This window comes from Littorina saxatilis, linkage group LG9 (genome assembly GCF_037325665.1).
Source record: "Littorina saxatilis isolate snail1 linkage group LG9, US_GU_Lsax_2.0, whole genome shotgun sequence".
Lineage (NCBI taxonomy): Eukaryota > Metazoa > Mollusca > Gastropoda > Littorinimorpha > Littorinidae > Littorina > Littorina saxatilis.
Genome location: NC_090253.1, coordinates 31,081,295 through 31,095,120, shown reverse-complemented (window position 1 = coordinate 31,095,120; position 13,826 = coordinate 31,081,295). Strand labels below are relative to the sequence as shown.

General features: G+C 43.2%; 1 long non-coding RNA gene across 1 annotated transcript; it reads left to right on the top strand.

Moving 5' to 3' along the window:
• The first annotated feature begins 2,048 nt into the window (after positions 1 to 2,048).
• On the top strand, positions 2,049 to 11,275 carry LOC138975843 (uncharacterized). The gene is made up of 3 exons (XR_011458782.1): positions 2,049 to 2,189; positions 5,650 to 5,837; positions 11,178 to 11,275. It is a non-coding gene; the product is annotated as an uncharacterized lncRNA (long non-coding RNA).
• The last annotated feature ends 2,551 nt before the right edge of the window (positions 11,276 to 13,826 follow it).

The following is a 13,826-nucleotide window of genomic DNA, read 5'->3' as shown; positions in this document are numbered from 1 at the left end:
TCTACAATACACAGGTTTTTGCCCACACACACACACAAACACCCACACACACAGAGAAGCCGTATATATATATGCATATCTGTATCTATAAATATATAGAGATAGGTGAGAGTGTATTTTTCGCGTGGCTATAAATTGATTCGACCTTTTCACTTTGACAGTAAGAACAACTTACGGGTGCAAGGGAAGCGTTGTGGACAGCGCAGTGGACAGCGCAGTGACATTCTAAAAATAGTAATAGTAACTTAGAACTGAACGGGAAAGCCACACGAAGGAAGGGAGATAAACGCCAAACACTGGAGAAGATAAGGAAGAGTTACTTATAATGGTGAAATGAACACAAAAACGAAAATGAGTTCAGCGCTGCGCGCTGAGAGCACGTGTTGAAATATCTCATCGATGATATTGTGTCCGGGGTGTAGCTGAATACGGTGTCCAAATTTGAAAAAGATCCACCGAGAACTTTGGCGTTGTGATGTGGTGTAGCGGCTATGGTGTGTCGGTATGGGGGCCCGGGTAGCTGAGGTGGAACCAAAATAGCTGAGGTGGAACCAAAATCGGTTCCGCGCTGCGCGCTGAGAGCACGTGTTGAAATATCGACCAGGTTGTGTCGTGTCCCGGGTCTACCTGAATATGCCCACCAAATTTGAAGCAGATCCATCGAGAACTTTGGCCGTGCATCGCGCACAGACAGATACACAGACAGACAGACAGACACAGACAAGCCGTATATATATGTATATATAGATATAGATATAAGTCAGAGCCGGCCATGCATGCACGATCAAAACTGTACATTTTCTGTAACTGTGTCAAAGTATTGAACAATAAAGGATGTCCTTCATACTCAGAGTCAGAAGCTGAGGAATAAAAGTCAACCAGGTAAACATTGAACAATTATATAAGACAACAAACAATTAAAATTGCCATGGGAGGGTTTGTGTTGACCAAAAACTGTTTGCAATCGCTGACAGTGACAAGATCGATGTGGAAAAGGGGGTGGTGCGGGGGCATAGGGATGGGGAAATGCGGGGGCATAGGGATGGGGAAATGAGGGGGGGGGGGGGGGGGGGGCGCTCAATGGTGAGGCAAGGTGCATGGTGGGGTGTGTGAATTAAAACAAGAGTGGCGGAAAATTAAACCCTCAAAACAACACTATCCGAACCCAATCAAGTTCTAACAGAATAGAACACGATATATCATACAATTGTACACCAAAACATTATTGTTCAAACCTCTTATTTCAAACCACAATTTCCACCTCCATTTTGCTCATCATATCATGTAAGTGATGGGTATTTATATATATTCCTGTCCCCTGTACTGTTGACATGACAAAACGAATCACAATTAATTACATTGCAATTGACCAGACATTTAGACTGCACCAACAATTAGCTTAATTGCAGAACACGGCGATTATCTAAAAAAAAACAATTCTGCTAATTGGTTACTTATTTCTTTGTGCTATGCATACAACTACAAGTGCCTTACTGTTACAGTCACAAATTCTACAAATGGCTCACAGAACTGTAATGCTACAAAAGTCAATGCAGTAGTAGACTAGTACCAGTAGACTCACGGTCAGTCACAAACACACACACGCAACAGCTAAACGTCTCTTGCAGCAGCGATCAAAGCATTCTATATAACTATTCTATGGAAATATATAACCACAGGCCGCAAAAAATTCACTATTAAAAAATGGAGATGATAAACTTGGCAAAATTCCTTCGTCTTTGAAAATCAGCTAATGGGTGTTTACCTGCACGCTTCCAGTCGAATTCTCAAATAGCTCATAGCCGAACAGGAAACACATCGTAAGACACACCGTTTGAAGACAATTCCATGTTTACAAACCAAATGAAGACAACGCTGTTTGAAAACACGTCGCTCTGAGTCTGAGTCAAGTGTTTGCAGGTTTGTGTATTATAGTGTGGTAAACCCCTTTGCATCGTTAATTAGGTGTTCATTGAAAAATCTATATATTGAAATTATCTATATATTTGTTGAGAGTCACTTAGGCCCTACATGAAACTATTCATGGTATAGTGACTGTCGTCTGCTACGGTGCCAGGGGAGAAAACTCACACCCGCCGGTCCACCGCGGATCACACCTGTCACAATCGAGGAGAATTGACCAAGACAGGACTTGTAGTTGAACCTTACTACGCTACAAGTGGAGATTGGTAAGTCTACCTGTTGTGGCGTGCTAGCCGTCAGCCGTCACCGCAATGGCTAACTGTTAATGGAGACAGAGTTCATTTGAGGCTGTGAGCGCAGACTCCCCCCCTCGGGCCCCTGGCCCCAGGCCTTCACTGCTTTGACACTCCGTAGACTCCTTCGCAGCGGTGTGTTGCGTGCCGCACGGGTGTTTGCACCCCGCACGCTGGAGCGGTAAGTTGAGTGGGGTTTGTGTCTCGATAAAACAGCTTCTTCAAAAAACATTTCGTAACTTTACACATTAAGATATGTCTCGTTAGATCTGTTAGTGTTTCTTCTACACGCCAATGTACTTTTTGGGTGCATATTTTGTATATTATAGCCGTGATTCTGTAAAATATCACGCCTGTAACTGCACAGAAGCAAATTTCGTAGCATTCGCAACAAATTACTGGTGTAAACTTTAATGTGAAGAACTGCCATCGGTTCCACAAAAACCTGAACCTTTCTGCAGTACTGAGGCCGAGTTTCAAACTTCTAGGACCTTGCAGACAGCGAAAAGCATTCGGAGAATGAGAATTATCCTACAACTTCTGTGTTTGCCCCCCGAAGCTGCCGTGTTTCTCCCCCGCAGCTGCTGTGTTTGCCCCCCGTTTGTGTTTGACCACCGACCCTGCACACTCATGTTTATGTCCTCTAATTGGCTTGGAGCTATTTTGCAGGAACCATGGAGAGTTACTATGGGGCAGTATCTCTACCTACTGAACCAAAAAACAGAAACCGATGATCTTTTCTTCTTCTTCTTCTTCTTCTTAGCTTGGTCTTCTTCTTCGCCGGGTAGCGCAGTCGGTAGCACGTTGGACTTGTAACCTAAAGGTCTCGGGTTCGATACCCCGGTCGGGCGACCCCATATGAATGAACGAATGAAAATTTATACTGCGCATTAAGGCGATTGTAAAGTGATGAAAGCTAGTGATGTGCATAAAAGGTCGCGCTACTGGGATGCATCGGTAAAATTTCAAAACAAGCAGCCGTTTTCAGTTGTTATGTACCTGCGTAACGCACTGTGTTCTTTGACTGTTAAAGTTAAAATAACGGGTAAGTGCGATATTTGTTCAATCTCTAGCTCATGCCTCTCAGATCGTCATTCAGTTTTTAATAAAAATGAACAGTTTGAAGGCGATTGGTGCTCAAATTTTGGAGAAATTCACGTTTGATTTTTAGATCTAGATCTAAATCTTTCCACACTTTAGCATCGCCTTAATATTGCAACTCGACGTCGGCGGTTAGAGGTTAACAGGTATTGTTTTTATAAACACATTTTATAATATTTGTGTGTTTCAGCACGTATGGATTATAAATGCTACCAGTGTGGAACAACTTTTGCCATCTTCCATTAAGTTATCGCCCATAACGTCAATGAACACCCCGATGAGCAGCTCAAAATTAGAATTTTGACCGTCAACAGTAACACTGGGAAACTAACGTATGCAGGGCACGATAATAAAGTCATTCCGGCAGATGTTCTGAAAGGCGGACAAAGAATAGTTGCAAAGGATTCGCACAATATTGTTCTCATTTCAAATGACGATTCTTCAATTGAGGAAGATCCTACAGAAGCAAATGCACAACAACAGGTTCAGAAACTACCCAGACGTAATTACCCAACTAAAAAGAAGTGGACAGTTGGATACATATATTCTTTTCCACGAACTGGTCGCTTCAGGCGACTTTCCTCAAGATAATATCGCATTTAAACTGTTTTTGGATGTAGTTAGGTTTTTTTCGTGTCGCACAGTTAGGGCAATGAGATATGGTAATGACACCAAACTTTTTTGGCGTACCGGCTACAAACTGTTCCACGGGAAATTCCTGAGATTCATGGGCGGTCCAAAACATGAGGGCAATCTACTTGATGGGTCCGGGTCGTCCGTGGATAACAGGCTGGAGCCTGTTGATGCGAAAATTAACTTCGCTGTCCCAGCTTCAAAGTTCCTGGAAACGTCTGCAGTCATCAAGACAGAGATCAAGCCTGGCATCATCAATGATTGTCTGAAAACTGTGGCGAAGCATTCAAAGCAAGTAAAAGTGAGCTTTGATATAAAAACAATACCTGTTACCCTCTCACCGCCGACGTCGAGTTACAATATTAAGGCGATGCTAAAGTGTGGAAAGATTTAGATCTAGATCTAAAAATCAAACGTGAATTTCTCCAAAATTTGAGCACCAATCGCCTTCAAACTGTTCATTTTTATTAAAAACTGAATGACGATCTGAGAGGCATGAGCTAGAGATTGAACAAATATCGCACTTACCCGTTATTTTAACTTTAACAGTCAAAGAACACAGTGCGTTACGCAGGTACATAACAACTGAAAACGGCTGCTTGTTTTGAAATTTTACCGATGCATCCCAGTAGCGCGACCTTTTATGCACATCACTAGCTTTCATGACTTTACAATCGCCTTAATGCGCAGTATAAATTTTCATTCATTCATTCATAATTATGGGGTCGCCCGACCGGGGTATCGAACCCGAGACCTTTAGGTTACAAGTTCAACGTGCTACCGACTGCGCTACCCGGCGAAGAAGAAGACCAAGCTAAGAAGAAGAATACCAAGCTAAGAAGAAGAAGAAGAAGAAGAAGAAAAGATCATCGGTTTCTGTTTTTTGGTTCAGTAGGTAGAGATACTGCCCCATAGTAACTCTCCATGGTTCCTGCAAAATAGCTCCAAGCCAATTAGAGGACATAAACATGAGTGTGCAGGGTCGGTGGTCAAACACAAACGGGGGGCAAACACGGCAGCTGCGGGGGAGAAACACGGCAGCTTCGGGGGGCAAACACAGAAGTTGTAGGATAATTCTCATTCTCCGAATGCTTTTCGCTGTCTGCAAGGTCCTAGAAGCTTGAAACTCGGCCTCAGTACTGCAGAAAGGTTCAGGTTTTTGTGGAACTGATGGCAGTTCTTCACATTAAAGTTTACACCAGTAATTTGTTGCGAATGCTACGAAATTTGCTTCTGTGCAGTTACAGGCGTGATATTTTACAGAATCACGGCTATAATATACAAAATATGCACCCAAAAAGTACATCGGCGTGTAGAAGAAACACTAACAGATCTAACAAGACATATCTTAATGTGCAAAGTTACGAAATGTTTATAGAAGAAGCTGTTTTATCGAGACACAAACCCCACTCAACTTATAGCTCCAGCGTGCGGGGTGCAAACACCCGTGCGGCACGCAACACACCGCTGCGAAGGAGTCTACGGAGTGTTTGAGCAGTTCAGTCAGGACCATCATTGAGGCCTGGCTCAAAAGAGCCAGCCCAAAAGAAGAGAAAACAACATTAACTTTCATAACAAAGAAGGTACCATTATATTTTCAACTTTAAAAAAACTTTTTTTTGTATTCTTTCAGTCACTTCATCAACCTAAAAATATTATAAAAATGATATAAAAAATCATTAAATGTGTATTCATGCAGGTATGCCCAGGCAGCCCTGCAGTTCCTTCTGTGAAGAAATACTGGGAGGATTACAATGGAGCCAAGGCAATCAAGGGATAGCATTGTTCTTGATGACAAGAAGATCTTACTCTTAGCTGACTGGCGAGCTATTGGATCAACAGAACATCTTCAGGCTTACAATGATATTGCAAAGATCTAACAACCTTGTGAGTATAAGACAGCAGCTGTTAGTAGCATACCTGTCTTTTCCTGAGAGGTGGCTTGTTTTTTGTGTGAGAGGTTAGAGTGGACAGACCATGAAGCATTCTGACGAGATGCCAAGACAGAGGTTGCTATAAGTATAACATGTCTTTATTAGACCAGAAGGCAGTGTCTATTGACACACGAAAAAGAAGAGAAAACAACATTAACAGCTATTGTGTTTTAAGCGTAGCAATAGGGCCCCATATATTTATTACAAGACAAGTATAATGCCGACGAGTCGAAGACAAGTCGCATTATACTTGTTCGAGTCTAAATATCAAACCCTATTGCTACGATGAAAACACAATAGCGTTTATATAGCTATTCTGACATTAAATTCTATGGTAAAATCATGTTTTTGTCAGCAACAAGTACCAGAATGGTCCATGTCGTTGGTTGCAGACGACGGTTCCCTTTCCGCATGAAGCCACGGAAATAACCGAACATTGAAAAACCCACGGACATGTATTACGGAGAAAACTCAAGATAACCGGATGTTTAGCATTACGTCAATATGCTAGGAATCATATGTTCGAAAGTCTGACTTCAGTTGGGAATTCGCGTGGTGAAGACTGCGGTAAATCTGTAGATGATAAGAGAACAAGGATTTTCTCAGAAGAAACGACGAAATGTTTCAGACCGGTAACTTCATTTCAACATTGCACTATACAATGGATCTTCTATGTGACAGGAGAGTTTGCTGATTTTGTGTTAAACATTGGAGAGATCGTCTGCTAGAATCAGAGATAGGTCGCTTCAGATTGCAGCTTCTGGAAATTTGCAAGGTATGTTGCCTGGTAAAGAACTGGATTTTACACGAAATGTATGTCATGTACAGTAAGCAATAACAAAAACACACACAAAGCAATTGGCATCGTCTGTCGACTAGTCACAGAAACAAACCTGGCGAGGTATGCATGTACTTTATACACGTGGAAGAAACCGGAACCATGCGTGTCTTTGTTACTGCCGATATGCTTTTGGATATTGGCAAAAATGGCCAACTTCCGTAGCGTTATGCTTTGATGATCGGAAAAGGGATGTGTGAGACCATCCAATCACAGTCCCCGAATTCCCCCACATGTCCATCAGAATAGCTATAACATGACGTAATGAGAGAAAATGTAAGTTTTACGCCCTCACGGCAAAGCCATTAGGGGCATGTTACACGGGAAAACCCGGCTTTGTATGAAAATAAAAAATAAAAATGCAGAGGGGGGGGGGGGGGGGGGGGGGGGGGGATGTAGACAGCTGGCTGCCGGCTGCTAGAGGAGACCTGAAATGAGCTAGGGACCGGGTTGGGTCGTCTTGGGTCAGTGCTGAAATGGTTACTTTATTGGCTGTTGGCCGAACGGACACCCGAGCTTCATATTTTTGCATGCATGTATTCGTGTTTCCAAGGCCTGAGGCTTTCGCTGTGACAGGTGTTGCTCACATAGAGACACACACACACACACACACACACACAAACACAGAGAAGCCGTATCTATAGAGAGATAGATGACAGTGTATTTTTCGCGTGGCTATAAATTGATTCGACCTTTGCACTTTTACAGTGAGGATAATTTACGGGTCCAATTTACGTTCTGGATACTGCGTTGACCTTCTAAAAATAGTAACAGTAACAGAACGCCGGGAATATCCGAAGACGCTCCACTCACACTATAGTGCACCATTACGAAGGAAGGGAGGTAAACGCTGAAAACCTGGAGAATATGAGAAGATAAGGAAGAGTTACTTATAATGGTGAAATGAACACAAAAACCAAAATCGATTCAGCGCTGCGCGCTGAGAGCACGTGTTGAAATATCTCATCGATGATATTGTGTCCGGGGTGTAGCTGAATACGGTGTCCAAATTTGAAAAAGATCCACCGAGAACTTTGGCTTTGGTGTGTCGGTATGGGGGCCCGGGTAGCTGAGGTGGAACCAAAATAGCTGAGGTGGAACCAAAATCGGTTCAGCGCTGCGCGCTGAGAGCACGTGTTGAAATATCTCATCGATGAGGTTGTGTCCGGGGTCTCTCTGAATAAGCCCACCAAATTTGAAGCAGATCCATCGAGAACTTTGGCCGTGCATGGCGAATACACAAATACACAAACACACAGATACACAGACAGACACAAGTCGTATATATATATATAAAGTCTTACACACGTACCTGGCCGCCGGTTAGAACTTATAGCGCGCGTGCATGCATGCGTTAGTGCGTGTGTGGGTGTGTACATCTTTTACTGCTTCCTTGTCTGTCTGGTTGTCGGCTGGTTTATCTCTGCAAAGAACTGATGCAAAATGCAAACTGATCGATTTTTATTGATATACCTCTTAATTCAAGTGCACAATTAACATAATAAAATCACATTCACTCCTGCATTGCAGTTTAGTGAAAATAAATGAAAACAATATCTTAAACAAAGAGATTGTATATTCGTCTATCCGAAGAGGCTGATTATGAAAATGGTGAACGAATTGTATAAACATGCAAACAAACAAACAAACAAACAAACAGGAGTTGAATGCATCTGGGCGCCGGAGTCGCCCACACTTTTATAAAAGCCAAGCAAGACCATATTAAATCCAAAGATTGAAGGTCTCCAACACAACTTGATTGCAACTTATAGATCGATTATCACCTTCTGCATATCCCTGAATTCTTTCCAAGCCGAAGTCGACAATGAGAAGGATGGCTCGTGCTGTTGGCAAGTTATCGATGCAACATTGTGGCAGGTCTTTAAGTGCGGAGTTCAGCTTGCTTAGATGTGGAACAGTTGTCCGCGCCTCCCCCTGCTGAGTGTTCTCATCAGAAGCATGATTTTATTTCGTCATAAAACTGTGTCTTAGATGATTCGCTTCCCGCCAGCTCTCTCTCTCTCTCTCTCTCTCTCTCTCTCTCTCTCTCTCTCTCTCTCTCTCTCTCTCTCTCTCTCTTCTCATCAAGAGAGACGTGCTTTCCGTAACTCACCGGTGTTGATTGGCTTGTCTCCCTTCATTACGCTCTTCAGCGCGGGACGTCCATTTGGCATTTTCCGAGATTGCGACTGAGAACGTGACTGAGGCTTGCCGAGACGTTCAACAGGTGTTTTGTGTTACCTCCCTTCGGATTAATTTGACGATGGGTATTGGATAATAAGTCGCCCCCCTCTTCCACCCACACACTGTCCCCATTGACTTTCACCCCACTCCCGATCCCCCCCCCCCACACACACACACACACTGAGAGAGAGAGAGAGAGTGAGCGAGACAGACAGACAGACATACAGACAGACTGACAGGCAAACAGATACAGAGAGACAGAAAGACAGAGACAGGGAAAGAGACACACAAACACTTGCACAAAGATAGTAAGGCAGCGAGATAGGTCACTCACGCATTGACACAAACACACACTCACACACACACACACACTGACACACACACACTCACACACACACACACACACACACACACACACTCACACACACATATGGAGCGTCTGTCAGGTTTCTTTTACGATTCGCACTGCAGCGACACACTATGGTTTTAAATGAGATACAAGGTGGACCAGCCAGATATCAGATTTGCATGCATGTATTCGTGTTTCCAAGGCCTGAGGCTTTCGCTGTGACCCTGGGATCTTTATCGTGCGCATGCGTGCACACGGGGGTGTTCGGACACCGAGGAGAGTCTGCACAAAGTTGACTCTGGGACACACATCCCGCGCCGAACTTGGGGGTTGAACCCACGCTGATAGTAACAACCGGTTTTAAAGCCAGCGCCTCTACCGACTGGGCAAACTCCCCCCCCCCCCCCCCCAATTGGTTGGGGTCAAGAAGTTCCATGGAGGGCAGGGGGTATGGAGTAACACATTACCGTAAAGATGGCAGTCAGTGCTACCAAATGTCGTGTGTGTCTACCACACGGTGGTGACTTAATGTGGGTCTATGTAAGCAGATGCCAGCGCAAGCAATCTGATGCAGAGTCAGGAGGCGGTTTGGTACAAGAGAACCTTAGAGGCCACAGCCTCGGCCGTCTAAGGGATCTGTGTGTCTGGAGGCACATGACGTAATAAAATGTAAACGCACTATATGCATAACACTGCATCCTACTCATAACAAATATTCAGAAGTCAAACTGAACTATTAGTACTAGGAAAAGAGAGAGAGATGGAGAGAGAGAGAGGGGGGGGGGGAGACACTGACAAAATCTCCAAGACAATATATATTAATTTTGCTGAGGACACAAGTCAGAGTCTACATGTATCGAAGCATGACAAGGACCGATAACTTAACAACAAGATGCTAAGGGGGACTACTCTAGCTCTGACTTCACACAGCATGTGACGTGCATGCAACAAAACGTACACTCAATGTTGGCAGGAAAGCCTTACACTTACAGGCAAAACATTGAAACTGATGCTACGACAACCAAAATGGCAAACCCAGAGAAACTTCTACACACAGCATCAATGATCATACATTAAGCACTCTTCAGAACGGATCAAGCCTGGCAAATAATATAATAGCAACAAGATGTTCTTACAGTTCACTCCCCAATGCAGAACAAAAGCACACACGAAGTAATGGGACCGTTCAACACAATTCTGGTCAGCCGAAAGTCAACTCGCTGATGGTAAATCAGCTGTAAAAATACAGTTCATTTACTGTTAAAATAATCGGTCCAGTAAAGTTTACAAATATATTAAAGCTTCAGCCGTCACACTACACACCGACCGAAACCCACGCTGTCTGGGATAAGCGAGCGCGCATTATTTAAGGATTAACCAACCAAGACACAGCATCCTAAACACAGTAAAATCATGAAAGAAATACACGCATGATCGCCTCAAGGGGAATAACCGGGACAGGGACTGAAAGATTTGAAGACAGTGGTCGTGGCCGTGAAATCTCCACTTGCTACATTTGTTAATTTGTTCGTTTGCTCATTGATTCAAACATTAACCGAGGCAGTAAGACATAAGTTCTTTCAGAACTTAGTTTCAGAATTTTACAGAAGAATTGAGATGCACTTTGATGTATGCAGACACACATGCATCCATGTACTCACTCACACACACACACACACACACACACACATACACACACACACACATGTACACACACACACACGCACGCACACACACAGGTCATTTCAGATTGGAATCTCAATTTATTTTTTATTTTTCACATTATTCGTTTCAGTTCTGTCTCCTTTATCTTGATTGACTGAATGGATATAGTTTTGGTCTTTGTCTGTAAATCAGTGAATACAAATTTTGATCAAACATTTTTATTTTATACTTTCATTCTGTTTATTTTCCCACCCCAGATATTTCAGTGTGAAGTCCAACACCAGAGAAGTGACTGACGCTAGATGCACTGCCGCTGTAACCGCCCTCTCACCTTCCTCTGCACCTCCTGTCACCGTGTTACGAAGCGGTTTACTCGTATTTGTGGTAATGTGTATTGTTGTAAATAGAATAGACTATAGCGATGGTCAGACATTGGAAAGGGCTATAGGCTGCATACCGTCGCGTTGACCGCAGTTGAACCTTTGTGTAACTGACAAGGTTTTTCACGTGCAAGTAATGCAGGCGACAGCTCACTGGCAATGTCATAGCAAGAACGACTTTGTAAAATCAGTCGCCGTCAAGGAGCCAAGCTCGACTCATGTTTTTCGTAACACTTTAGCAGACGGGCTCCTGTTTTAGGTATCTGACTGAAGAAGGATGAAGACTGACGAACTTTCCCTATCAGCTTACGTGATATCTTCCATTTTCATATTCATGCCAGGCCGGCGACTGTACTAAATGTTGGCTTTACACTCTTTTGAGGTATGTTTGAAACCGGTTATATTTTCATGTCATGTTGTCGTATGTGAGAAGAGTGACTGGTTCTGTGTTTAACGTTATTGTGTAGGCCTAAGCTATTGTGCTACACTGCTTAAACATGTGAGGGTTTTACGTAACGTTTTCTTGGCTTTAGAAAACAGGAATTAACGTGTAAATAATTATATTGGCTCATGCAGCTTAATATGTTGGACGAGTGAGTATTTTTATTGTGCGAGTGAAAGAAACTAAAGACAAGTTGATTTATGGACTATAAACTTTACAGTGTTCCAACTGGAGGGTTTCATCGACGGAGGCTGAACTGAACCAGTCAACTGCAGCTTGGTGTACATGACCATGGCATGGAGAGCTGGCAGGGTTCTACAGTTAGCCGCCGAGACGAACTGGAAGGATCAAGGACTACGTCAAGCAATGGTCGCGGTGACGTGAGGACTGGTGCATCCTTGTCAGTCGTCTGAAGGACTTACAGCCATACCAACATCTTGAAAGCCGAAAGATGGCAGTAGGGTAACGTACAGTAGAATACCTATTCGTCTTACCTGTTAAGCTGCTTTGTTTGAGCCAAAAGGTGTCTGCGTCTTGGACTGTAGAGTTTCTTGCGGTGTTGTCGGCCTAGGGTACTGGTCGAAGCCCGGAAATGATTTTGTGATGTAAAAAGCTTTGTAAACTAATAATAATTAGTCTTGGCAGTGTCAAGATCCATTTAACACCAGGTTTTTGCGTGTGTGAGTGCGTGCGCGCTTGTGCCTTGTAAGCTACTGTAGCGGACAACTATTCAGATTACATTCAAGCCTGTAAACAAATACTAAACTTATAGAGTGGTGTAGAGACATTTATGAGTGTCTAGAAACGGGCCAATAAAGGACCATAACATCTGGCGCAATAAGGGCTATACCACTCCATAACAAATGGCGCCCAATAGTGTTTGTTTGTTTGACCCTTTAGCAGTATTGTTTTCTATCTCAAGGCACGTGCGCTTACACGGGTGTGAATGATTGTTTTGTTTGTCCTGTTTGTCCAGTAACATTTTCAGATTTGATTTGATTTTTGATTTGATGTGTTGACTGGCATATTCTTGCAAGGTCTTACTCGAGTTTCATTCATGATATTGTTTTGTACACAGCTTCTGAACATGACCCCTGTATATAATTCTTTTGACTTTTTGGATAATCTCTGATCGAGATTCAGAAAATTTCATCGTTTTTTCAACAATTCATTTTCTTTTGAGGAAAGGGGGTGATGTTACGAAGCGGTTTACTCGTATTTGTGGTAATGTGTATTGTTGTAAATAGAATAGACTATAGCGATGGTCAGACATTGGAAAGGGCTATAGGCTGCATACCGTCGCGTTGACCGCAGTTGAACCTTTGTGTAACTGACAAGGTTTTTCACGTGCAAGTAATGCAGGCGACAGCTCACTGGCAATGTCATAGCAAGAACGACTTTGTAAAATCAGTCGCCGTCAAGGAGCCAAGCTCGACTCATGTTTTTCGTAACACTTTAGCAGACGGGCTCCTGTTTTAGGTATCTGACTGAAGAAGGATGAAGACTGACGAACTTTCCCTATCAGCTTACGTGATATCTTCCATTTTCATATTCATGCCAGGCCGGCGACTGTACTAAATGTTGGCTTTACACTCTTTTGAGGTATGTTTGAAACCGGTTATATTTTCATGTCATGTTGTCGTATGTGAGAAGAGTGACTGGTTCTGTGTTTAACGTTATTGTGTAGGCCTAAGCTATTGTGCTACACTGCTTAAACATGTGAGGGTTTTACGTAACGTTTTCTTGGCTTTAGAAAACAGGAATTAACGTGTAAATAATTATATTGGCTCATGCAGCTTAATATGTTGGACGAGTGAGTATTTTTATTGTGCGAGTGAAAGAAACTAAAGACAAGTTGATTTATGGACTATAAACTTTACAGTGTTCCAACTGGAGGGTTTCATCGACGGAGGCTGAACTGAACCAGTCAACTGCAGCTTGGTGTACATGACCATGGCATGGAGAGCTGGCAGGGTTCTACAGTTAGCCGCCGAGACGAACTGGAAGGATCAAGGACTACGTCAAGCAATGGTCGCGGTGTCGTGAGGACTGGTGCATCCTTGTCAGTCGTCTGAAGGACTTAC